The 26,924-nt window shown below is 43.4% G+C and overlaps 1 protein-coding gene across 10 annotated transcripts in view; it reads right to left on the bottom strand.

Annotated features, from left to right (window-relative positions):
- Positions 1-26,924, bottom strand: part of PLCE1 (phospholipase C epsilon 1) — a 280,982-nt gene that overhangs the window by 240,690 nt on the left and 13,368 nt on the right. The gene's annotated exons all lie outside the window — the stretch shown is intronic.

The following is a 26,924-nucleotide window of genomic DNA, read 5'->3' as shown; positions in this document are numbered from 1 at the left end:
ACTTTGTAATTTTTATATGGAAAGGTTTATAGTACTATATAATATGTACTGTCACTTTTTCTCCAATAAAAACGTATTGCGTAAAAAAAAAGGAAAATAAAAAATTAAGCACTACTACTCTAAAAGATTATGTGGTATATGAGACATAAACAAATGCTCTGCTGCTATTCTACTGGGCATTGTCCCTAAAACATAAAAATACTTATAAAAAGGACAGTGCTGCATCATATTTCAGAAGAAAAACACATTGTGAAATTGTCAAATTTATTCCAGAAAAGCTAAAACCATCGCCGGGAACATCCAAACCTAGTTCGGTGACACCACACTTATACCCAGAAGCTCCAATATCAACTTTAGAAACCTGGGACAGGACAGTCTTGAGTGACAAAGTACCAGCAGAGCGTTACTCTATCCACTGGGCTATTAAAAAAAGAAAGTTGTGGGGACCTACAATATGTGATCCAGGAGGAGAAACAATCTGAGATATTTAAGGCCCCCATACACTAGAACGATTTTGTCCGATTACGACTATTCGGCTCGATATAGCCTCTGAAAAGTGCTACATCGTTTGTGTTTTCCATCCGATCCGATGTGCGGTCCCGTGAGTGTCGTATAGGAGCTACTAGGTTGCTCGGTCTGCACCTGTGATTTATCGGAATCGAATGGAAAAAGGAGTGCTTTTTGTGCATGCGATATATTGCAGAATTTTTGACGTTTGATGTTTATTCCAAACATCCATTCGCACATGTACAGGGGAACTCGGCATGCGAGGGGGGAGACTGGTGTTCATGTGGGCGGCGTTTAAGCACACGCAAAGCTGCAAATTTCACAGCTTTGAGTGTGAACCAGAATGAGGGCCACAGTTTGGAAACCACTGCTGCAGCACTTTCCCTCCTGCCTCTTCCCACAGGGACAGCACTGAAAGGGTAGGGGCAGAGTGCATTGTACTGAACTTGAAGTCGCACCCTGCTTTGAAAAAAAAAAAACATTTGACAGAGATACATCAACAACCATTTAATGGGAACATTTGACAATTAATTTATACTAAAGATTGATGCTATTAAAAATATTTATAGATTAAATACAGTACTCACATACATACATACATATATACACACCCACACATGGGATGATTAAAAAGTAATAAGACTGCTTCTGTTTTTGTTCCATAGGTAAACATGGTAACACTAGGCTGTTACTGTGAAGTTCATACATGGATGTTTTTGACCCTACAGTTGGACTGCCATAGTCTTCTTTGTATGGTTACAGTGAGTGGATGATCGTCGTACTTTTTGTTATGGCGAATGAGGTAGACGTTCTGTGAGATTACGTCAGATGCGTAATTGAATTTTGTGTTAAACATGGAAAAAAAGCAGAAATGAAAGTCATGAAATGTTACTGTAAGCATGTGGTGGAGAAATAATTAGCCATGCTGCAGTATTTCGTTGGTAGAAGCACTTCAAAGAGGGTAATACGCGAGAAATACCCCTTTGACACTGCCGCAAAAATCCAGGTTTTTCCCTTATAGACCCAGGTCAGCGATGGTGTAAAAGGGGTTAACCCTGGGGTAGCCAACCCTAGTCTTTGAGAGCTACCAACAGTGCATGTTTTGCAGGTCTCCTCACAGAATCACAAGTGAGCTAATTAGCTCCATCTGTGTATCTTTTAAAACGTGTCAGTGATTAATGAGTGCAGCTGTGCAGCAGCTAGGTTGTCTGGAAAATGTGAACTGTTGGTAGCTCTCGAGGGCTAGGGTTGGCTACCACTGGGTTAACCCCTTTACACAGGATTTTTACCCAGGTCCTGACAAGGGTAGAACACGGTCAGGACCTTGGTAGAGGGCAGTGTAAATGGGTACGCTGGTTCATCTGACCTGGCTCTCGTTTAAAGCAAAGGGGGAAGCCCAATTTCGGGACCGCAGCATCCTGCGGTCAACATGGGGGTTGGGGGGTGCACACAGCATCCGCTGCTGTCTGCTGTACACTGCAGGCAGCAGCGGAGGCAGGGATGAGGTGAATGGATGCCTGTGTGTAGCATTCATTCACCTCGCTGACAGGGGCTGGGGGGTGCACAGGGGCTGGGGGCAGCCCAGCAGCTTATCTTGGTGCTGGGCTTTCCACCAGCGAGATGATTGGCGGTCCCGGCGCCTAGAGATGATGTCATCTCCAAGCACCGCCCCTGTTCACACTGTGGGTAGGCACCGCAGTGTAAACGGTGAAAATCCTGGATCTGACCTGGCTTGGATCAGTGCTCCAAATGCCGGGTCGGATCCAGGATTTGGGTGTAAAAGGGGTATAACAGATGAAGCTCATTCTAAGAGACCATCCACCACGATTACATTAGTCAACATTGCCAAAGAGATATTGGAAAGAAAAAAAAAACAGTTTTTTATAGTTAATTGATCCTTATGCCCCATTGGTGATCCTATTTACCATTTAAAACAAATTGTGTTGTTTTCTGTCCAATTCGCATTTTCAATAATAGATCTTGTTTTTTCCCTTGAATCGTTGGCAGTGTATGCGCTTGGACACATGTCTTATTATATTACATAAATCACTGTCTGATCGAGGCAAATGGGATCTGTACAGTAGCTATAAATCACAAATACCAGGGCACCAGAAGAGTGTCCATAGAAAAATTAGAACAAGAATTTTTTTATTTCTGGTACTGTTAATGTATGTAGTGGTTTATACCCATAAGTTGGCATGGCAGTGGTACAGGAACCGGCAGGAAAAAACCTTTGTGGAATGTGTGTCTCACTTTTATGGATGTCGCTTTTACAAGCAGCATAGCATCACATTAATCATGCATGTTGCAATTATTGTTATGGATGGACTGGATTTGTCTAACAAACAAACCTGAATAGGAGATCGATTGCAATATGAACATTACCCGTTATTACTTTGCATATTGATGGACTTTTGTGTGATCACAGTATGCACATTTAGGAATTTTATTGCACTTTACGTGACACTGTGATATTAATATGGAGTGTATATGGATAAATTACATAATTTTAATTTTTGCAATTATATTGTCTGAATATATTAATTATGTTCCCAAGTGAACTGGGATACTATGAAATTAATATTTAATACTTTTATTGTAATAAGTTTTGCAGTCATATTACTTCCTCATATATTAATCATGTTTATTATGGTCATCTAGATCATCTATGTGGCTTATGGATGAATTAGGTCCATGTAGTCACACTTTCTTAGTCCTGCTGGTTACATTTATTCTGAATACAATGATCATCAAAAACAGTGTTAAAAAAATATATTTTTTTTTCTGGGCAACTGCATGTGGCATGGTGCCAGGGCCATAATAAGGCCCCAGAGCAATCCCTAAGTAGATGAGGGTCATTACATCACACGGCGGATTTTGGACTGCCAGTGCCAGTAAGTGCAGCACTGTCTGCAGGGTTCCTGTCTGGAGCATCAGAAGAAAGTTCAAGGCCAGAAGCTGCTCTGTTACCCATTACGCTGTCGCTCCTCTGTGACCGGACACTTATGCCATTTGCAACCTGTCTCTTAAAGTTTGCGCTTCTACTCAGCCTCCTCCGCTCCTGCCTCCTAACTTGCTTTTCTCCAGGGCAGGCTGACACCACCAGGCTGTCCCAGAGTGTCCTCCTGAACCCTCCGCTGCCCTAGTGCAGTACTCCCTGTGTGGGCCTGTGGCTTGCCTGACTGTGGTGTGACTGAGCTCAGAGCACCTGCTCTAGCAGCCATAGGCTCTGCTCCTGCCCTGAACCCATCTGCTCCTCCTGGCCTGCGTGAGTCCTGCAGCTGCTGCTCCTGACTGGCTGGGCCTGGCCTGGCTTCTGAGACCTCTGCTCTGACCTTCCCACTTCTGCCAGGATTACTCCAGACAGTCCAGTAATTAAACCCGGTGTCCAGAGTCCGGACAGGTGGCGCTCATATACAATGTCCGGGAACCGCGCCGCCACTTCGATGGTGAGATGAGAGGAGATGCTTTGGGAGAGATAGCCACGGACCTGCTCGTTGGGCCGGCTATTTCAAATCATGTGCCGCCTTGTGAGCCAATCGGAGCTCGCAGTCTGGCAGCCAATTGGGAGTAGCAACTTCTGATGTCGGACTGCGAGGTTTGAAATAGTGCGGACCTACTCTGATACAGCCAGGTTTTGCTTACCTGGATGCCTGCCGCCACAATGTCAGCTCATTCACTGCTCTTAAACTCCCCCTTGGAAATGAGCATTGATTACGCCACTCCCCGTGACAAGGAGCATTCCACTCCCACATGGCAACGAGCATTCTACTCCCCGTGGGCAACGAGCATTCCACTCCCCGTGGGCAACGAGCATTCCACTCCCCGTGGGCAACGAGCATTCCACTCCCCGTGGGCAACGAGCATTCCACTCCCCGTGGGCAACGAGCATTCCACTCCCCGTGGGCAACGAGCATTCCACTCCCCGTGGGCAACGAGCATTCCACTCCCCGTGGGCAACGAGCATTCCACTCCCCGTGGGCAACGAGCATTCCACTCCCCGTGGGCAACGAGCATTCCACTCCCCGTGGGCAATGAGCATTCCACTCCCCGTGGGCAACGAGCATTCCACTCCCCGTGGGCAACGAGCATTCCACTACCCCGTGGCAGAGAATATCACTACCCGGTGGCAATGAGCATTTTACTATCCGGTGGCAATGAGCATTTCACAACCCGGTGGCAATGAGCATTTCACTATCCGGTGGCAATGAGCATTTCACTACCCAGTGGCAATGAGCATTTCACTACCCAGTGGCAATGAGCATTTCACTACCCAGTGGCAATGAGCATGTAACCCCTTGTGGCATCAAGCATGAAGGCCCTGGCATTGATCAAGAAACCCCTGGCAGTTAACATGTAGGTAAGCAGCATATATGTGGCATAACACGTAATAGCCATTATGGTGTTTAGGGCATCATTGTGTGTTACATAATGTGTAATGGACATCACGGTGTGGCATAATGTGTAATGGGCATCACGATGTGTGGCATGTGTAATGGGCATCAAGGTGTGTTGAGTAATGTGCAATGGGCATCACGGTGTGTTGCATAATGTGTAATGGGCATCAGTATATGGCATAATCTGTAATGGGCATCACGGTGTGCTCAGTAATGTGTAATAGGCATCACAGTGTGGTGAGTAATGTGTAATAGGCATCACGGTGTGTTGAGTAATGTGTAACGGGCATCATGTTGTGTGGTATAATGTGTAAAGGGCATTACGGTGTGTGACGTAATGCATATGTGGCATTATGGTGTGCAAAATCAAGAATAGAATTGAAGCCAAGGTTTAAAAAAATTATAAGGCGGATCTAGGGGCAGGGCTGGGGTGGATGAAGGGGCGGGGCGAGCCACTGTCCAGGAATCTCTCTGCGCAAAGGTGGTAACCCTATTGTGCAGTGATATCCAATTTGCTTATGATGCCATGGAAAGCAGCTTCATCTATTTATTTTATATAAAACAAATATCCTTAGGGAGTGTTTCATTCAAACCCCCCCTTTTTTACAGTGAACGAGGATCACAGGCATTATCAAGCACCACCCCTTGTGGTTTTAAATCCCAGTGCCACAACCCTCACCCCGTATCAATTGGACCTCACTGTTTAAAATCCCCCTTCCAATGTGTCACTATACTATTTTTTACTTTAAATTAGCATTTGCTGTTGGCTTCGCTTGAGTGGATGTCTGTTATTGCTCAGCGGAACTACTATGCGCTTATGTAAAAAAAATGGATTCTATGTAGACACAACTGTCTTATGCTGGCCATACACGCTGCGATACGGGCGTGCGTTCGGTGCTTAACTAGCACGCATCACATCGCATTGCATTGCCTGTGCATGCAATGCGATGAAAACTAAGTACAAAAAGTATGTGCAGCACATACTTTTTGTACTGTGCGATGAGGTGCAGCGGGAGTGCGCACCTCAAAGCACAGAACGCACAGCCCGCATCGCAGCGTGTATGGGCTGCTTAACAGTTATTGTATTTTAAGGTATACTGTAGATATAGCAATCTCCACCCTTATCCCAAGTCAAAGAAAAACTTTTTTTTGTAACAGCAATACCATTACTATCCACCCCCAGTGCCTAAAGATGTCCAGCGCCTGATCACGTTCCCCTGCTGAAGCGGATCTCTGTACACACACAGAGCTGATGCCAGCTGTTAGCCCTTTATGTAAATCTAACATCTCTTTTAATGTGCAGGAAGACTTACATCAGTCTCACATTGTATGTCATTCATGCCTTGATGTCATACTGACAGGAAACATTTGTTTCCTCCACATCCAATTCCATCAGCCAACACAGGTGTTTTAGAATTAATTTTGGTACTTATGTAGTATCTGGGCTGCCGATTTCTAAATCGGGTCGAATCGGGCACATCGCATCGCATCGCATGCGACCATCGATGCGATGCGATGACCCGATTTTTCCATAGGAATCAATGTTAAAATGGACTGAGTCCATTTTAACATGGAATTCAATGGGAAAAAGGGGTCCTTTTCATACCCCTACTATCCAAGTGGGCATGGAGTTGGATATAAACCTGTGGCGAGCGTAGCGAGCCACCGAGCCCGAAGCGTGGCGAGCGTAGCGAGCCCCGCGAGGGGACACAGAATACCGGCCGCTCGCCACGCTTCGGGCTCGGTGGCTCGCTACGCTCGCCACAGGTTTATATCCAACTCCATGCCCACTTGGATAGTAGGGGTATGAAAAGGACCCCTTTTTCCCATTGAATTCCATGTTAAAATGGACTCAGTCCATTTTAACATTGATTCCTATGGAAAAATCGGGTCATCGCATCCGATGGTCGCATGCGATGCGATGCGATATCGCATCGCATCGCATCTGATTGTATGCCTTAACTTAAGGCATACAATCAAAAAATCGGCAGCCCAGATACTACATAAGTACCTTAATTTTCAGTTATCCACAATGTTTTTATAATTCTGGACAAACAGGTAATTAAAACAGGGATATCATTGCTACAGCTTACACAAATTTGGAGACACAACAAGAATGAGAACCCAGCACAGAAAAAAAAAATATATATATTACCCAAAACAATGTGAATGCAACAGTCATCAAACAGCACATGGCGGGTGTGGTATGGGACTCTGACAGTCAGGATCCCGACAGTCATTATCCCGACGTTAGGATCCCGACTGCCCGGAGTCAGACAGCATGGCGAGTGCAAAAAAGCCCCTTGCGGGCACGGTGGCTCGCTACACGAGCCACCTATTCTATTCTCCCTCTATGGGGGTCGTGGACCCCCACGAGGGAAAATAGCGGGTGGCCGTCGGTCACCCGGCTGCCGGCGTTTTGACAGTCGGGATGCCGACGTCGGGTAACTGACTGTCGGGATCCCGACTGTCGGGAACCCATCCGGCACCCGCACATGGCAGACACGCAGAGTCCCCATTTGGGCTACAAGGTATTTCAATCAAGTGGCTGTGCTCACTGATGTGGTGAAAATTGCCCTCGCTTGCAATGTTCTTACTTGCCGGAGCATTGTAATAGGCATTAACCATGGTGTAATCAGTGCGACAGTTTCCCACTAAAAGCACCAGCAAGTCATACTGCTCTGATGTGTAATTGCAGTTCACCTTAAATCAGGAATGGAATATAATAATAAAATGGGCAGATGTGTCAATTGTCCTGCAGCGACGATCCCCAATAGGCCAACTTATATATGATGCCTGTTTTGTTTTAGGACACGTGGCCACACCTCCTACAGACAGCCCACCATACTCATTACTAGAGACAGGATTATATGCAACAAAAAAAGCTTGAAATATGCATGCAAATATGCATGAAAGATACTTAAAATATGCATGAAAAGTGTTAAAATATGCTACATTAAATAATAAAAAAAGTCATTTTTAACTTATTTATTTAAAAATCAGCATACAATTAGTTGCAAATAAACCTCAAAAATAGGCCCCCAGCATCTGCAGATGTCAGTATGCTGGCTGCTACAGCATACGGCAGCGTCCAAAGCTCTTCTTGCAAGAACTGCACAGACCCTCATCTCCAGCGCGCAGCATAGCGTGTGAGGGTGGCGCAGTGGAAGGCTTCCTCCCTGCGCCGCATACTCACTGTGACACAGCATTTTCTCCGCGCCGTGTGATGTCACAACCCTTCCACCCGCCTCCTCTGCTGCAGAAGTCTCTTGGTGTAAAGTCCCAGGCCAGGGGCAGGTAAAGGTTCAGGAGCTTCATAATGACATCCGCCCGACTGACTTTTATCAACATGGATTGACAGCCTAGAGAGTGTCAGACGTAGCGTACATCAAAGGTTCCTAATTCTCTGCACATATTGCCCCAGCCTGCACACTCTACCACTACCTGGCCAGCAGCAGCAGGGCAAAGCAGTGCTGTGACTTGCGGGTGGGAAGAGGGCTGGGCCTAAAATATGCACCATCACTAGATTTTAGGTAAAATATGCAATAACCAGTGAGAATGGGCAAAATATGCAAATGCATATGCAAATATGCAAATGCATATAATCCTGTCTCTACTCATTACACTGCAATGTTCCCATTCATTGTTATTTAATCTCAGCTATCCAGAGATGCTGCCATGGCTACACTTCCACAATATTTTCAAGTGCCACACTCAGGGTTAGATTTATGAAGCAGTGATAAGGGAGGAGAAGTGATAAAGTGCCTGGTACTTTATCACCGGCCAATCAGCTCCTAACTGTTAAGTAACTAGATTTAAAAATGGACAGTCAGGAGCTGATTGGCTGGTGATAAAGTACCCCTTTATCACCTCTCCTCCCTCATCACTGCTTCATTCATCTACCCCTTAGTTTCCAATCTGCCACTGTTGCACACTGATGTAACATCACTTGTTTTTAGTCACACCCCATAGAGGTGCTGAAATAAATAAATAGTCTTGGCCTGATTATTAATGTTAAATCAAAGTACAAATCCTAAAACAGTAATTTTGTGTTTTAATCTTTATTCTTTTATTGTTCTCATCTTATTTTTATTTTGGTATTATTTCAATCTTTTTGTTTGTTTTCCATTAGCAGTCTTTAAAAATAGACAGTAGACAAAACCAGCAGATTACTGAAATGAGAGAGGCGATACTGTAGGAGCCGACTGATTGAATGCAATTTGGCAAATATGGAGATGGTAGAGAGACAGATGTGTATTACATGATATGTGTATTACATGATAGGTGTATAATAGGAAGCATTGGTGTTATGGAGGAGATGATCTTGAGTGCTTCTCCTTTAAGGAATGTAGAACACAAATGAGGTTTTGCTATGATGTCTTAATGGTAACGGTCTACTGTTTACCAACGCTTTGCTGTTGTCTCTTACACACCCAGGATACAGACACATCATCACCACTGCTGATATTAACATCCTCCAGATACGTCTCCTGCAACCTGATGTTTCCTCATATATACCCAGCCTTCTAAGGGAGAGTTCCCTGTGGGAGGTAAGTATCTGGTCACAGGCAAGGTGCCTCACTTGGATGTGCCTGCAGACTTGGAGATTGTCAACCATAAAATATGACCTTGAGCTGGTTTCCTATCACTGGAGGTTCTAGCAGAACAGCACAGCAATCACAATATTGTTTCCATTCAGGTGAGCTTGGGCATTTCTGCCGCTTTGTTAAGCATGTGAATTGGGTAATATCGGTAGATGTGGACAGGAGCTAACTAAAGGACATCAGCCATGTTAGCGATTTGGGTATATTTGTATGTTTCTTTTTATATTGATGTATATTTTAATCTGCCAGGTTTATACAGTATTTCATTATGTTTGGTAATGTTGCTCTGCATAGCCTCCTGCTTCATCCAAGGGTCCCCAGAGGTTTCCCCTACAAGGGAGTTTTCCTCTCCTGCGTGCTGAAGGATGACTCTTTGTGAGTCATAAGACTACCACCAGCTTAGTCCTCTCCAGGGCTATTTTTGTGCAGGCTCCAGCAGGAACTGTGGCCCTTATTCTAGTTCACTCTTTCTGACAAAATATTCCTCAGATGGACAAACCCATGTGCACTGCAGGTGAGGCAGGTGTAAAACCCCACCCAAATCTAATTATCTCTGCACAAGTATCACCTGCCTCACCTGCAGTGCACATGGGTTTGTCCATCTGAGGAATATTTTGTCAGAAAGAGTGAACTAGAATAAGGGCCACAGTTCCTGCTGGAGCCTGCACAAAAATAGCCCTGGTCCTCTCACAAGCTTGTAAGAGCCCCCTGCCAGTCTTGGTCAATAACGTCCTAATTTATAATATAAAGCAGAAAAGTGCAATTTTACTTAAAAACTCAATAAAAGTTATTTTAAAATAGATTTTGCATGAATGGGTCTTTGTTTTATGAATGTATACTTTCATAAGTGAAAAGGCTGCAAGGTCTAGCAAGCACACAACGGGGCAAAACCATGCTGCACTGCAGGTGTAGAATATGTAACATGTGCAAAGAGTAATGCGCCTTTCACATCGCAAATGCTGGTTCACACCCAGGATTTGGACACTGGTCATTGGGGGGACCACGTCATCGGGGGGTGGGGGTGGACCTGCGGTTATGGGGGGGGGCAGGGGAGGAGGCAGCACTTGGAGTTGACCCTTACTCCTCCCTATGGTGTGAACGGGACCCAGGTCGCTTTACCCGTGTTACCTGCTTACACTGCCCAGCAACCCGGGTCCAAGCCAGGTAAAACCATTCTTTTAATTTGGATCGCAATGCCAGGATGTTGGACCCAGGCTTTTTCAAATGACCCTTTCACAAAAAACATAGTGGCCCGGGTAGGACTCGCATTATTAGTGCGGTATGAAAGGAGCATTGGATTTGGGTGGGGTGTGTTCAAACTGAAATCTATATGCATGTGTCCAGCCTTCTACACCAACTGCTGCTGACCTGTGGGCGGAAAAAAGAGCTGTGTTGCCATGGTAATTAAACACCACCACCTTCCATGCTGGAAATAAACCAATTTTGGCAAGAGTGAAAATTGTTTTTTTTTTAGAGGCTCCTGGTGAGGCCATCCCAGGGAGATAACAGACTATAGTTCCGCCACCCCCCAAACCTGCCTCGACTCCCTGCGCTATAGGATGGATCTCATAAGTAGGTGCTGCAGCCACACTGTAGTGTAAAAGAAGGGGCATTGCATCAGCTGAGAGCCTTGGCATGTAGTCTAGCAGCAGGTGGCTCCCAGACACAGGCATATACATGGAGAGTGTGCACAGTAAACGTGGCAAGATGACACAATGCATCCCGCTACTCACCTTCAGCTGCAATAAAAAAAGTAAAGAAAAAATTTACGTTGGGGGCGGCACATGCATTGGCACCCAATCCCACCCTGAAAACACCTGCATCCAAGCACAACGCAGCTGTACCGATGATTTTTGTACAGTACAGATTCAGACAGCATACTACTAATCAGGCAAAAATTATGGGAGTGTTGATGATGATATTAGTCATGTCTATAGACATTGAATTTCTCATATTGGAGTCCATACCCAGACAGATTACCTGCACCTAGCATAGGGCTGGTTAAAGTTTCAATGGTGCAACCAAAAAAGGAACTTCCTCATCTTTGCGGCCAACGCTACGCCAGTTACGTTAGCCGTTATATTCACCATTGTCCCCCGGTACATAAGGATTTTCAGCAAGGGAACTGTTAGAAATCCTGTGTCCACGTCACCATCTATTAACTTTAGTAAAGTTATGGCGAGCGAAGGCCGAAGCGTGGCGAGCAAAGCGAGGGGATGATGATGTTATGTAAGTTCCGTAGAGTAAATGGTGGCCGCAAAGATGAAAAAGTACCAATAAAAACATTATTACAGTGTGAGATTTGTAGCCAACCTGTCAAACCAAAGCAAATGTAGATACAGTACTTAAAAACTGCAAGAACATAGTGCTTTGGGAAAGCTCCAGTATGTGTCTACTGCCTCGTGTAGATGAGTCACCCTGCTTCATAAAACATGGGCCCACAACAGAAAGCTAAGATCATAAAAATCAGTCTGAAAACTATATAGTTTTTTTTTTTTTATAAAATGTACAAATGACTAAATCGATACTAAATAAGCAATTACGTAATGATTTGTGCATCACAATTTTCAACAAGGAAAACGTGTCATGCAAAGCAAGCGTTTAAAATCCCTAGCAATATATATACACACACACACACACACACACACAAGCTATAAAAACGGCTGAATTTGCAAAAGGAATACAAAGTTTACATTATTTTCTGCAGTATGCAGCGGAACACTTATAAATATGAATGTGCGGATATTATAATATTAACAGAAGCACTGTGGGCAAAATGCAAACTATAAAACACTGTGAATACTGAAAACAACTATGAATCTGCACCAAAATGTAAGTCCAGATACAGAGCATTGCCTAAAGGAAAAGGGAAGAGGCTTCTCTGGCCGAAACACTGTCTGCCAAAAACAACACATGGAGGGAAAGTGAATCCGTCTCATTCTGCTGTAGGATCACTCGGCCAGTTATTTCCGTTTTGGACTAGGAAACGTTCATTTCCATCAGTAAAGCTGTGACTAATTGTTATCATAACACATTTTATCAAATAACTATTTCTTTCCACACAGCATCATTTCAGTTTGATGCTGTTTGTGCCAATCTATTCAGCTTTCAGTAATGCTGCTTTCCCACTGCAGACCAGTTCTAAAGTACTGGTAATCTTAAATGGTATTTAAAGCGGTATTAGCATTCCCACTGCAGCAGATTACCGTTTTAAATACCATTTAAGTACCATTCCCATTGCAGTGAACCGTGTAAAATGTAGAGTGCCTAACCCCCCCCCCCCCAGTGTAAAGAGTGCCTTATCCCTCCCCCCCAAGTGTAAAGAGTGCCTAACCCCCCGTACCTGCCCTGTGCCCCCACCTCCCCTCCCCTTGTACTTACCTGCACGGGGATGCAGGGTCCATGCGGGGTTCAGGCAGTCCCAGTGCCTCATGAGAACTAGTAGTTCTCACTTTGCGCATATGTAATGAGTACACGTGCATAACAATGAGCCGCTCATTACATATGCGCATATGTAATGAGCAGCTCATTATTATGCATGCACAAAGTGAGAACTACTAGTTCTCATCAGGCACTGGGACTGCCTGGAGGCTAAATAACGTTTAAGAGGCATTCCCACTGCCTCTTAAACGTTATTTTAACGTGTAGGACTCTGCTTTAAAAAACGGGTTGAAATACCATTTCACTTTAAACGGTATTTCAACTCTGGCACTTTCCCACTGCAGCCTTAAAACGGTAAATTGCGCTGAAAATCGGCAATTTACCGTTTTTTAGCTGCAGTGGGAAAGGGGCATAAATGATCTGTTGTTTGTTCAGTTCTGTGTGTAGTAACAACTACGGAACTCTGTAAAGCCGTAGTTGGTGGCTCTGATCACATAGACGCGGTAATCCAAACCACTGCTCATGACGCGTCTTTGTATTCACATTCCTATGCCAATTTCTAGGTCCCCGGAGGACTAGTGCAAGAGCTTGCAAAAAAAAAAAAAACATTTACATATATATATATATATATATATATATATATATATATATATATATATATATATATATATATATATTTTTTTTTTACTAGTCCTCACTGACATGAATCATGTTCTTGCGCTTTGCATTTCTAGACAGAACGCTACTATTTGTGTACAGCTTAATCATGTCTGACACTCAACCTGTATAAAGGAAAGAAACTAATTAAAGCAGCGGCCATAAATTCAGCATCTTTACAAATTAGCTTTATATACTAAAGCTTTAGCTACATGAAAGTAGGTGTCATTATTTTCAGCATGGGCAGTTTTACTATAGAGCGTTTAAAAAGAAAACAAGATGCCTTGTCTAAAACAAGGACTTCATTAATTTTCAGTCAAAAGTCTAGACTCGGCTACTCTAATGACTTGGTGCTGCAGTCCCATTGAAAGAGTTTCTCCCAGCGTCACTCACAGCATCTGTTCTTTTAGTATAAATAAATACAAATACAGCCAAGTCGATTCATTGAAGTTAGTTTAAATATTGCACCCAAAAAAAGAACAGTCGCTGTGAGCGGCGCTGGCATTCTTAGTGGATATTTTAAGGATCTCTCACAGCAATATTTTAAGGATCTCTCACAGCAAAGGGTTAAAATCAAAAAGGAGAGGCACGTGGGGACAGACTGCAAAACAAAGATGAGTTTTAATACAAGGCGTTTACATTTTTATGCCCATCACTGTGGATGTGTGAGCAGTTTTTCATTAAATTTTTCACGTAGCATAGACTATTTATTATTTATTAACAGTTTCTTATATAGCGCACACATACACACATTAGTAAATGGGATCAGAACTGCGATAGCAGCAGTAGTGAAATCACATGGAAAGCCACACTCAAAACATTCTCTAAATTTAGACACAACAAAAGCTTTTGACAGTTGTATGGCCCCATTTGTTTTCTATAATTCAGTCATGACAATTTGACCCTACCTTCATTAATTGTATAAAATATTTATACTCTAGTCCCTCTACTTCTTTATTAATAAATGGATGCTGCAGCAAGCCATTACTATGCATAGAGGAACGAGGCAGGGGTGTCCCCTTTCTCTTATTTTATTTAATCTAGCTATTGACCCTTTGCTACGTATCTTGCAAAACAGTACCTGTTTTCAAGGTATAAAAATTGGAAACAAAGAAATCAAATTTTGCAGATGACGTTTTCTGGGTCTCTGACCCTTCGGAATCTCAAAATATTCTTGACAGATTTTGGTTCAGTATCTGGTTTTGAGGTAAAACACTTCAAAATCAATAGCACCGGGTCTGGAAAACCCTTCCTATCGTATTACCTTTACTTCAGATATTCCAATAATTTGGGTTCTACAACATTTCACATACTTGGGAATACGAATTTCTAGTAATCCTCACCTCATTTATGACCTTAACTTCTCCTCAGCAATATGTTCTATTTCAGCATAGCTTGAGGGATGGCAAAATCTTCTACAGTATTACCATATACTGTATGGGTAGATCGAATCTGATCAAAATGATTTCATTTCCTAAATTAATGTTTCCCATACAAGCCCTTCCCTTTCTGATTTCTAACAAAGATGCACAGTTAATTAACTTTAAGTTTAGACAATTTATCTGGAAAGGTATACATCCACCGATAGGTTTAAACAGATTAAAACAAATTAAATCTACTGGAGGAATCAATTTCCCGAACGTTCAACTATATTCTTATGCGGCTCATACATACATTAGACACATAAAAGACTGGCTGTACGAAAGAGATGTACACACAAACATCTCTTTAAAAATAATTTCTAGAAGATAATAATCTTACCAGTTTCCTCCACATGCATTATCAGGAAATCCCACCATTGTTACGAGATAACCCATTACTTTGGTATACGAGAAAAACTTGGCATGTATTGAGGCATACATTTGGACTGAAAGCACATACATCTTTGTATCTTACTTTTATTGATAATCCTAAAATTCAAAATGGACAAGCTTCTCATCCTCTCAACATTTAGGGAACACAAGGTGTGGATGTTGTGGGCAAACTGATATAGGTCTGCGATTAGGCCTCTCACGTTCCAGGAATTCAAGGAGCAATACCCTCCCTTGGCAGCTTTTCCCATTGCTTTTCTCCAGGCCCAACACTATATTAGCTCTGTTATTAGACTTTTCTCAGATTTGGACTGGAACAATTCAGTAGATACCATGTTAAAAAAAAACTTGACCCTAACAAGTAGAGCCATTTCAACAATCTATAACTGCTTGCGAGAAGTATTTGTTCCAGATAACACTTTTACAAATTTATACCCCTTTTAGACATACTACCTGGGAATTATCCGGCATTTTGACTGCTGGGTCATTTTCACGGGTGCAACCTGCACCCTTTTACACTTATAGCAGCAAATTACAGAGTGAAGCAGTTCTACCTGGTAATTTGCTAAAAAAACCCGGGTTTTTCTGATGTCTGAAAGGGTCAAACAGGGTCGTAAATCCCGGGTCCTCAACCCAGGTAAAAAGAACGGTCGGAGACATGGGTTTTAACACCCAGGTTGACCCTTTCAGACATACCAAAATCCCAGGTGGATGCACGTTCATGTGCAAAAACCTGGGATTTTCGAGTATGTCTGAAAGGGGTATTAGTTCCTTGGGTCTCAGTTTCCAAACATATCATCAAAAGACCAAATTCGTTCTCATGCTAGGGCTTGTACGTTACTACCATATTCTTCCTACACTACCATGTTTTTAAATATACTGCATAGAGCTTATTTATAGTATCTCCTCATAGAAGATTCAATAGGAAATTTAAATTGCTACAAATAAGGCACTCAACCTGCTGATTTACATCATTGTCTTTGGTCTTGCCCAATCATTTGTAGATTTTGGCTTCAGGTTATTGTTTACGCCACAACTACCTTGGTTAATTATATCCCCATAACACCAGAATGGGCTTTATTTGGGATACTTCCTACTAATACTCATATACCACAAGGTGGTAAACGTCTCCTACTGGCCATTGGCGCAGCAGCTTGTAAAGCTATTTTACAAACTTGGTTGTAACCAACTCCACTCACTTTTTTTAAAAAAAAGTTACAGTTTTTATTTAGAATGCAATGGGTTGAGGTAATTTTGGATATAGAAATCAGAGTAGAGAATTTTTTTGTAATGTGGGAAATGTATATAGCCACCCTATAAACTCCTTTGAAAACACAAATACATGAAAGCCTAAAAACTCATTATGGTATATAAAGCAATTAGCTGCAAATGATCCTTCAATCCATTTTTAATTGGAGGGAGAATGGAATTTAGACTTACTCCATGAAAATCTTTTATGGGTGGGGGTTGCGGCAGGGGGAGGGCGAGATGCCAACTATTTGAAACTTGAAAGTTTTTGGATGTTTTTATGTGATGTGATTTTCTGTATTATTATTATTTGTAAATATACTATTTCGTTGTCCACATGATGACAATAATTCGTTTTAATGTTTGTGTATACTTGAACTTTTAGATATTGTATTACTTGACAGAATGTATGTGGACCTGGCACCTGATGCGTCAATAAAAAAAAAAACATGAGGAGAGAGGGCCCTGCTCGTGAGAACTTACATTCTGAAGGGAAGGGTCAGACAGACAGGGGTGACACAGCAGGAATAGAAGTGATCATAAACAGAAGGTTAGGATGAGAAATGGTTAGATTCAATTATAAGTACACTCAGTTCCTATGTCCATTCTGTTGAAACAGGAGTCACACACACATAAGCAATACAATTTAGGAGTATATATTTTATTTTGTGTGTGTTGGATTTAAACTAAAAATGAACGTGGAATTTAAACGGGGTCACATGGAATAACCCATAGGTGTTTAGCCTTGAAAAACCAAACACTAATTTAAAACAAAAAAAATAATAATAATGAAAATGACAATTAGTAAATACACACCAGGGAGTGTGTCTAATGGTGTGTACACACAGTGAGATCCAATTGCTATTCGACTGCTGTACAATCTTTGCTAACTCTGCACTTTTTACATACAATTCATGCTATCTGCATAAGATTGCCACAATATAGTCATTGCTGCCCTGTCTATCTGGTAAAAAACCTGTGCGATCTGCTTGCAATTTTGACTATATAGTCAAAATCTCATGCTGGATTGTACTGTGTGTACCCAGCATAAGACCACATTGTACACATTGAACTTTTATAGACATTTCTATTTTATGTATAAAGTGATTTATCATTTACCTGACCCAAAGGTCAGGATTTCTAGTTATACTTTTATTCTGGCGCTATTGAATGGAAACTTATTTATTTATTAACAGTTTCTTATATAGCGCACACCTATTCTGCAGAGCTTTACAGAGAATATCTGAACATTCACGTCAGTCGCTGCCCCAGTGGAGCTAACAAACTATATCCCCTACCACATTTACACACACACACACATTCTAGGGTTAATTATTTGGGAGCCAATTAGCCTACCAGTATATTTTCTGATATACCCGGAGGAAAACCCATGCAAGTACGGGGAGAATATACAAACTCCGCACAGTTAGAGCCATGGTGGGAATCGAACCCATGACCTCAGTGCTGTGAGGCAGTAATGCTAACCATTACACCTTCCGTGCTGCTTATGTCAGATATTGCCAGCTAACTGCATCTCCTCCAGTAAGAATGTTTCCTTACCTCAGCTGACTGATAAATTAACCTTTTCTGTTCACCAACACACAGCCAGATCAATAAGTCACATCCTTGAATTTTCCCAAGATTCTGTTCTCACTACCGACATTGCCCGTCTTCTGTACATGCACCTCAATCAAGGGACGTTGCTAGCTATGCCATGGTGCCGAATGCAGAGCTGCCCTGCCCCACATCCATTATAATTCACCTATCCCCCGTGCCACCCGCCATCATCGACACCAGCAAGAGATGGAAAAGAGTAAACAGTTAAGCAAAAAAGAAAGGATTCTAGTAGACCAGTTGTTTCAAAACTCTGTGCCCTTGCATCCTGGGGTATTTGTAGGGCTGCCTTGCCTTGATGGCCCAGGACCAACTCAACTTGTTTATATTAATTGTCAAAACACGTGCTGGTGCCTACAAATTATAAAATATGTTAACAAACTGCAGTGAATCTTATCCCTCACCATATAATTGAACCTTGATATTTTACTTCTACATTTCTCAGGAAAGTTTTGGCCTAGGGGTGTCGTGAAAAAATTCTGATACTCTAGGGTGCCATGACTGAAAAAATATTGGGAACCCCTGTAATAGACAATTCTCACTTTTCCCTATTACAAGAGAAAGTGATTACTATTTTGAAATGAACAGCTTGTTCAGGTTGTCAAAACACTGCTGATTAGGTGATCTACGAGGAGATAGAGTGAGGGATAAGTCACACTAACCCGATTTTAAGCCGCTAATGCAGGAGTTTATTAAAAATAGGATGAATGGTTTATTATGGACTTTCACCATATTGTTGTAAAATATTAATGCCTTTTAAATATTTTAGAATATGACACGACCTCTCAAATGCATGTACAGTACAACAGATTATAATGGTAAAATGAATAAAAACTCAAGGAAAATGTGTAGATATCAAAAATAAAATTAAAGAAGCTAAAGCACATGCTCGCATTTATGCAGTTTTACCTACTTTAACTACATACATAACATAAGTTGCGGTTTTAGTGGCAGTTAGGAATGGATTTTTTTAATTACGCCAATCTTGTCCAATTTTTTCAACAGGCAGGAAATTTTGGCTATCCAGCATTCATATTTAAAAAGTTGAATCTGTTTTGTCGAAAAATGGCTGCTGTATTATCGAACCTGTAACCATTTTTGCCGATCCATGGGCTTTCTGACTGCGGGAACCTTTTCCAACAGTCGGAAAAGCAGACTTTAAATTGAATAAGTCGAATGTAAATTCCAACTAATCTTTTAGAAAATGGATGATGATATTTCCACCTGTCAGAATTGAAAAAACTGTGATAGCAGAAACTGGGTAATAACAGACAGGCATAGGAGGCAAGAAGGCCCTGCTTGTAATTGTACAATCTAAAGGACTAAATGAATTTTTGGGCTACAAACTATACATTGATGATTCACCAATCGCACATTGGGCAACATTTTGTGTAGTGTTTACCCAGTTCAACAGTAATAAATACATTAATCCAATGACAGCATTCTGTTACTTCAATTGTCACCGACTGTCAGTGCGGTTGCTGTCCTATACATAGATTGTCCGCTCTATGAAAATGTACACTGACAGACAGCTGTGAGGTTAGTGTGTGCACAGTTAGTACAAAACCTCTATACAAAAAGGAGATGGTGCTATTTAATGTTTCATCCCTTACTGCTCCCAATGTAAAAAATCAACCTCACTGCAGAACATTTTTCCTGTTGGGGTCTCGCTGTAAAGGCCCCCAGTAACTAAACAGAGGAATCACATACAGCCTCGCATATGAAACATCATATGCAAATCATTAGGTTGACACACATGAAGGTCAACATGGGTTAGTTCGACAGGGTCAATTGGTCGACACAAGTATTAGGTTGACAGTCGGGTTTTATTTACTTTTTTGTCTCGAATGTCGATAGAGTCAACCTGGACACTGAAACGTAGCTCTATGCTCAGCACACTATTTTATTTTCCCACCACGCCCTAGTGGATTTTAGAGCGTGAAATTCTGCCTGTCGGCATGTTGGCAAAAAAAAACAAAAAAGTGAAATACCCTATGTCAACCTTTTGACTGCCAACCTTACCCATGTCGACCTAATGCTTGTTTTGACCTAATTACCCTGTCATCCTAACCCATGTCGACCTTTAGACATGTCACCCTTCCTGCAGGTCGACCTAGTGCTTTTTGACCTAGTGACTGTATCCCCTTTTCTTTGGCTAGATAAAACACATTCAGACAGTGGGTTCAGTCCGATTTCCCTGCAGCAGGATCCCAGCCACTGGAATGCTGGCAGCAGGGAAGCGCAACAAGGCCCCTTGCGGGAGTGGTGGCTCGCTCCACTTGCCACAAGGTTTTATTTTCCCTTTATGGGGGTCCTACACTCCCATAGAGGGAGAATAGACTCAGGATCCCGACTGTCTGTATATAAACTACATCCCCAAACAGTTTCAGCCACTCTTTAGTAGAGGTACAGTACTACAAGCATTGTTTTTTTGTCTTCTGTAGTAGTGAAGGGGTTAATATGGATTTATGTGTGCCTGCCATTGTCATAACTATAATGGGTGCAATGTGTAAAGTGCACCAAGTCTAGGAGGGCCCACAACATAACACCCATTTTAGGAATACATACCCCTCTGAAGTTCCACATTGCCAGCAGCAATTTATCATTTATCTAGATAATTGCATCCTTAAACCCAAACCTTGACAGGTTGACTGCATTTGGAGGCAGCAGATGTGCCAATCCTATCCTTGGACGCAGCTTTACTGGCCCCAGTAGCATGAACAGCCCAGTCATCCTGATTATTATACCTATTTCAGACAGCACTCTCAACCTGGGTTATTGCCAGGTTATCACCAACCTGGGTTGAGGTGCAGTGCGAAAGGGCCACCCTGGGTCGAACAACCTGGGAGTTCATCCCTGGTCACGAGGTGCAGTGTGAATGGGTAGCCCGGGTCGAGCGTCAGTAAATGCTGAGTCGCTCCTGGTATAGACTTGTGTCCTAATCCCAAGTGTGACCCAGGATTTGCAGTCTGAAAGTGGTACTATACAGATGGCTGATGTCCACACAGGTGATCAGACACTGATCAGCAGCGGATCACACAAGCAGACAGGATGTATCTATTTACTCATAACAACTCCTGCTTCTTACAAACTGAATCAGGCCCTTAGTAATTACAATGTTTGCTTTTGCAGGCTACAACTACCATGGCAACCACAGACACAGGATGTAATGAGAAGACAGCTTTCAGAATGTGATACGGTCATTGGGTCACCAGCATGATGGGCAACAAGCATTAGGTGGACAGGGTCATTAGGCCGATATGGTTTTTTTTTTACTTTTTTTGAGACAAAATGTGCCAACAGGCGGTATTTCATGCCCTACCATCCACTAGGACTGGGGCGTGGTGGGAGAATAAAATAGTGTGCATAGCGTAGCGAGGCACCGTGCCCAAAGCATGGCGAGTGTAGCGAGCCATACAATTCAGTATCCATGATGACGCAACATGTGCCGCCAGGCAGTATTTCATGCCCTACCATCCACTAGGGCGTGGCGGGAGGAAAAAAAAAGTAGTTTGCCAAGCATAGCGAGGCACAGTGCCCAAAGCATGGCGAGCCATGCGAAGGAACGCAGTGCTACGTTTTATGTGTTTATGTTGATTGTGTTAACATTCCGGTTAAAGAAAAAAAAAATTCAATGTCGACCTTAACTCATGTCGACCATAATGCTGGTGACCTAATGATCCATACCCTTCGGATTGCCCCTCTGAGACAGACTGCTCTATATAATCCCCCTTTTATTATACTGTCACATGAAATGTCTGAATGTGTGGAGCTGCCATACACTTTTTTTTTAAATAACAAATTTTATTTTATTTTGTGTCAAAGTGAAATATTGACAAACACAGAGTAATGTTACATGGAAAATAAACAACATATCATCAAGGCGCAAAAAAGTATTTGGACAGCCAGCAATTGTGCACTTAAAAAGATGAGAGGGGTCTGGAATTTCCATCATACCTGTGAGAAACAGAATGTAGGGGGGGGGGGGTTTATAATACTTTGTAATATAGCCTCAGCGGCAATTACAGAGGTCAAACGTTTCCTGTAGTTCTTGACCAGGTTTGCACACACTGTAGCAGGAATTTTGGCCCACTCTTCCAAGCACATTTTGTCTAGATATACAAATTTTCAATTGGGTTGAGATCTGGAGAATGTCTACTTCTTGAAGTGCTTCTGACGGAGACACTCCTTAGTTGCCCAGGAGTCATTGAAGTCATTGTCATGCAGCCACATTCCATCTTCAATGCTCTTACTGAGGGAAGGAAGATTTTGGTCAAAATCTCATGATACATGCTCCCATTCATCCTCTCTTAATACGGATCAGTCATCCTGTCCCCTTTGTAGAAAAAAGCAGTCCTAAAGCATGATGTTCCCACCCCCATGCTTCACATTGGGTATGGTGTTTTTGGGATGCCACTCATCATTCTTCTCAATCCAAACACGGCGAGTGTAGTTTATACCAAAAAGTTTTATTTTGCTCTCACCTGACCACATGACATTCTCCCAATCAACATCTGAATCATCCAGATGGTCACTGGCAAACTTTAGATAGGCCTGGACGTGTGCTGGATTAAGCAGGGGACCTTTCAGGCACTGCAGGATTTGAATCCATGATTATATAGTATGTTACTAATGGAAACCTTTGTGACTGTGGTCCCAGCTCTTGTTGAGGTCTTTGACCAGGTGCCCCCATGTAGTTCTGGGATGATTCCTCACCGTTCAAGATCATTGATACCCCATGAGGTGAGATCTGGCATGGCGCTCCAGGATGAGGAAGATTGTCAGTGATGTATTTCTTCCATTTTTTTATAATTGCACCAACAGTTGATCTCTTCTCACCAAGCTGCTTGCATATTGTCAAGTAGCTCATCCCAGCATTGTGCAGCTCTACAATTTTGTCCCTGGTGTCCTTAGACAGCTCTCTGATCTTGGCCATGATGGAGAGGTTGCAGTCTCTCTGTCTGAGGGTGTGGACAGGTGTCTTTTATACAGATTACCTGCATTAATGTCACAGGTTACGAGTAGAGGATAGAAGAGCTTCTTAAAGAAGAAGTAACAGGTCTGTGAGCCAGAAATCTTGCTGGTTGGTAGGCTTCCAACTATTTATTATCCGCAAGAATATACAAATACATTGTTTAAAAATCATACAATGTGATTTCCTGTTTTTTTGTTCCACATTCTGTCTCTCACAGTTCAAGTGTACGTATGATGGAAATGACAGACCGCTCTCATCTTTGTAAGTGGGCCAACTTGCACAATAGGTGGCTGTCCCAATACTATTTTGCCCTACTGTATATGATATTGCACCAGTTCAATAAATCACTTGATTTCAAAGTCATATTGGTGCTCACTTGCACCAGCCCCTAGCCTTGGTATGAGATCTTATAACGCAAACACACAACTCTGTGTAACCAGTAGTTACAGCTAAATGCCAGTTCAGTCACAAGTAGAAGTCACAGTAGAAGTATGCACCTAGATAAGCAGAAGGCACACAGCAAAAAAAAATAGACACAGCAAAAAAAAATAGAACTTGTTGCAACTAGGTATCAGCTATAATCAGAGGAGACTGCAGCACTGAGCAAGTATTGCAGGGGTGGGGGATCCCACAGCACATAAACATGCATGTTATACAGTATACGTACTGGATCGCCAGCACTGCCCGAGAACCAGCATTAGCTATTGCAGCGTTAAGCCTGCCCCCAGCCAATAGGAGTTCAGGGGGCGGGCTTAACACTACACTGGTTTATGCTGATTTCTGGGCAGGATCCCATTGGATCTAAATCGAACCTAAAATACATGCAGCCGTTTTGCATACTAACGGCCAGATGCATCACTTCATAAGGTGATAAAGTGGAGAGTAATACCCCTTTTACACCAAAAATCCCGGATCCGACCCGGCATTTGGAAGAAGGATCCAAGCCGGGTCGGATACGGGATTTTCTCCATTTACACTGCGGTGCCCACCAGCAGTGTAAACGGAGGCGGCTCTCATCATCTCCAAGCGCCGGATACACCGATCGCGTCGGATACACCATTTACACCGCCCTCTACCCAGGTCCTGGCCGTGTACTACCCAGGTAGAAGTCCCGTGTAAAGGTACACGGCGTGTCACATTTACACCGCCTCTGACCCGGGTCTGACCTGCCGGAGTCCCGGAGTTTTGATGCGGTGTAAAAGGGGTATAATAAACAACCAGCCAATCTGCTAGCTGTCATTTTTCAAACACAGTCTGTATTTAGGATTTAGCTTGATATTCAAAGGATATCATGCAGTGGCAAACGCAGGATTTCTAGAGGGGGGGGTTTCCAAATGCAGTCCACAATCTCCCACTATGTAGAACACTGAAACACTGGGGGAGCTGTAGAAAAACCTAGTGTGTAAACATTTGCCTTTTTATACACCAAATAATAATATTTATCACTATATATTTCCTATAGCATAGATTGTATCAATAATTTGACTAATATAAATAATGGTCAAAAAAAGGTTGGACATACCATAATAAATAAATACACAAAGATAATAGAACCAGTACTGCACTTTCTAAGCTCATGCTGTTTTCCCACTGCCAAACCTGCTTTGACCCGTTTTTTAAATGGTTCTTTAAACGGGTCAAAGCAGGTTTTAACCCCTTTCCCACTGCATGTAGTAAACGGTATATTACTGGTTAATTACCGTTTTTGTACCTTTCACATTGAACCCCTTGTGAAAGCTACAAAACGGTAATTAACCAGTAATATACCCCCCTTCCCCTGGTACCTGCCCTGTGCCCACCCTCCCCTGATACTTACCTGCGTGGGGGATCCGGGCAGCGGGGTTCACGCACTGCTGGGGAGGCATCGGGTCCGGCATGGGCACAGTACTTCGGGTCCCTCTGGATGCTGGGCAGTGGGGACGCTTCGGGGTCCATCCCACATGGGCACGGTGCTGGTGGTGCAGCAGGGTCCATTCGGGGTCCATACGGCGTCGGGGCAGTCCCTGCAGCTGATGGGAACTAATAGTTCCCACTAAGCGCATGTCTACTGAGCGCCGTGCATATCAATGAGCCGCTCATTACATATGCACATATGTAATGAGCGGCTCATTGATATGCACATAGTGGGAACTATTAGATCCCATCAGCTGCAGGGACTGCCCCGACGCCGAATGGACCCTGCTGCACCACCAGCACAGTGCCCATGTGGGATGGACCCCGCTGCGTCCCCACTGCCCAGCATCCAGAGGGACCCGAAGTACTGTGCCCATGCTGGGCCCGATGCCTCCCCAGCAGTGCGTGAACCCCACTGCCCGGATCCCCCACAAAGGTAAGTATCAGGGGAGGGTGGGCACAGGGCAGGTACCAGGGGAAGTAGTGTGGGATTTGAAATACCGTTTAAGAGGCATTCCCACTGCCTTAAAAACGGTATTTAAACGTGTAGGACTCTGCTTTTTAAACGGGTTGAAATACCGGTTAACTTTAACTGGTATTTCAACTCTGGCGCTTTCCCACTGCGGCCTTAAATGGTAAATTGTGGGGAAAAAATGGCAATTTACCGTTTAAAAGCTGCAGTGGGAAAGGGGCATAAGATTCTCTTCTTTCTGGTAGCTACTCTCTGGTCCAGTGCACTGATTGAGGACTCAGGGGTAGATTTATTATAGCGGCACGTATAACACTTCCTGCTTTGCCTCATTAGCTAGGCGAAGCGGGGGAGCTCCAACTCCCCCCTCCGGCGATGCCTCCTCCTGCTGACAGCGCATCAGTTAACACTGATGCTGTCTCCTTCCCCTTGGCAGCCGGACTGGGCATGCGTGAAATCTCGCTACTCACGCGAGATCCCCAGCGCAGCTCAGAGCCAGCAGCAGAGACAGCGCTGTCATTGCTGTGGGGATAGGGCATCGCTAACCTGCAGCTGTCGATAGCTGCAGGGGGCGAAACAGTCAGCGATGCTGACCGTTCATACATTAGGAAGGAGGCAGACGCGCAGTATAAAATATCGTCCCTGTGCTATGCCTCCTGCCCCGCACGTTAGACACCTGTATCGCGGGTGTCATAGATCAGAGGAAGCGCTATCCCCTGCCATAACGCAAGGGGACAGCGCATATTCCCCTAATCGACAGATGGTAGAGGCTGCGACCACTGAGCATCAGTTCTGCTCTGTCCCATACATTACATTATGTTGCTGCAGCTCAAGTAATCCTACTATATACCATTGCTATTGTTGTTACAATTTGACCAACCTGAAAATTAGAAGGGAATTTCCAGGCAACCGGAAACCCCCCTGCGTTGGCCTATGTCATGGCTCATAGATGTGATGAGCAGCAATAGCCTTTTATTATATAGAGGTGTGAGAAACCAAGAGCACGGTGAATTAGGACATACAGATAGAAATATCCATTAATCTTCAAGAACTAGCAATGCAGGACCCCGCTACAGCGCTTTGTGATGGGGAACTATAAGTCCCAGCATGCACATTTAGCCTGATGGTTGCCGTTATGTATTTAGAGACCGTCCCAATTCTGTACTACCCTGTTCCAGCAAGCACAGCCCCCCACAATCACCATGTAAAGTCCCAGCCACTGCAGACCCAGTCCCGCAGGATATATAAAGTTAAGGCACTGGTTAGGTGAGCGCCCTGCAGCAACAAGTGATGCTCCCAGCTACCCGGCATCCTGCCCCGCACCGCCCGGATGGACAGTGCCCGCACCAGCAGCAGGCAATGTAGGGA

This window comes from Crinia signifera, chromosome 6 (assembly GCF_055691185.1).
Source record: "Crinia signifera chromosome 6, ASM5569118v1, whole genome shotgun sequence".
NCBI classification, from domain to species: domain Eukaryota; kingdom Metazoa; phylum Chordata; class Amphibia; order Anura; family Myobatrachidae; genus Crinia; species Crinia signifera.
The sequence above is the reverse complement of the archived record's forward strand: the minus strand, read 5'-3'. Positions and strand labels throughout refer to the sequence as shown.